This window comes from Chelonoidis abingdonii, chromosome 1 (assembly GCF_003597395.2).
Source record: "Chelonoidis abingdonii isolate Lonesome George chromosome 1, CheloAbing_2.0, whole genome shotgun sequence".
Taxonomy (NCBI): Eukaryota; Metazoa; Chordata; order Testudines; family Testudinidae; genus Chelonoidis; species Chelonoidis abingdonii.
Window position 1 is genome coordinate 272581365 of NC_133769.1, and position 1631 is coordinate 272582995.

The 1631-nt window shown below is 56.0% G+C and overlaps 1 protein-coding gene across 3 annotated transcripts in view; it reads right to left on the minus strand.

Annotated features, from left to right (window-relative positions):
* Positions 1–1631, minus strand: part of FARP1 (FERM, ARH/RhoGEF and pleckstrin domain protein 1) — a 390990-nt gene that overhangs the window by 1256 nt on the left and 388103 nt on the right. The window lies entirely within an intron of this gene.

A 1631-nucleotide genomic window follows, 5' to 3' on the forward strand; every position in this document is an offset into this window, starting at 1 on the left:
TGTCCCCTGATTGCCCCCTTCCGGGACCCCACCCCCTATCTAAGCCTCCCTTCTCCTTGTCCCCAACTGCCCCCTCCTGAGAGCCCCCCCAACTCCCCCTTAGGACCCCCACCTGTCCCCTTACCCAGACAAACCCCTGGCTGGACTGTCATAGCCCAGGGAGGCTGCCTCCAAGTGCCTCCCCCCCCCCCCCCCCCCCATCCATTTTTCTGCCCTCAGAACGACTGGCCCCTGCCACACCATCCTGCCCCCCAAGGACCTCTATCCCCATCCTCTGATTGCCCTGACCCCTATCCACACCCCTGCACACTGCCCAGCTGGAGCGAGCCATGCCACCACACAGCACTGAGCACCAGCAAAAGCATGCAGCCCTACTGCCCAGAGCATGGCTGAGGCTGTGGGGGAGGGGTCAGGGGCAAGGCAGGAGGGTTTGCCCACCTCTGATATAGCAAATGAAGCAACTAATATTATTTGCATTATCATAGCACCTACGAGCCCCAGTCATGGACCAGAACCCCACTGTACAAACAAGATGATCCCTGCCCCCAAAGCAGTTATAAAACAAGAGAGACATCTGGGGTGAAGGCAGCTTAGTTACATGTATGTTGCACAGCTACTGAATGCTAGCTAGGTGGATGGCTATTTTATACTCCATAAATAAAATGTACTGATGCACATTACCCTGCTTGGGTTGGTGCTGCACATTTAGCCAGATAGTTCACTTAAAAACTAACTGTACTTTTATTTCTGGTATGTAATTGGAAGTTTGGTGAATAGAGCTTTTGCTCAAAACATCTGTTGCCTCCTGGTACCCTACTTTGCTACAGCATCTTCAATTTGATAAAAGTAGTGTAATGATCTAATCATAATGAACGCATTGGCTGTACTGAGTCTTGCAACAGGTCAAATGCAAGCAAAGTGAACTAACAAATATCATTGGAATGACCTAGCACAGACCTTCACAACATGTGGCCCGCTGGGGGGTGGGTGAGTAGGCAAGTAGCAGGTGAGGGAGGGGGGCTGAGGAAGCAAGCAGGCAGGCAGTGGTTGTGGGGCAGGTGAGCTGGCAGCTGGCCCTACCTCCCCCCCACCTCCTTCCTGAGAATCAGCTGTTTGTGCAGGAAGCCTGGGAGGGAAGAGAAGCAGTGCAGCAACTTTGTGCTCAGAGATGGAGCTTAGGTGAGCTGGGGCAGGGAGGCTGCCTGCACCACAGCAGGTGGGTGGGATGGGTACACACAGGGGAACTGTTCCCTGCTCCAGCTCACCTACCTCCTCTGGGCCTGAGCGCAAAGCCGTCCCTTGCTTCTCAGCCCTCCCAGGCTTCCCACGCCAACAGCTGATTCATGGGAAGTGAGGGGGCTGTGAGTTCAGCCTGATCTGGTGCTCCAGGCAGCATGGTGGGGTTGGGGTTTGGATAGGGGGCAGGGGAGTTTGGGGGGGTGGATAGGGGTCGGGGCGGTCAAAGGGTGGGGAACAGGAGGGCTGTCAGGAAGGAGGGGGAGGGAGTTTGGATGCAGGAGGGGATTCAGGGCTGGGATGGGTTTGGGATGCAGGAGGGAGTTTGGGGTGTGGGCACTGGGGGGGGAGTTTGGTTGTGGAAGACGGCTCTGGGCTGGGGCAGGGGGTTGGAG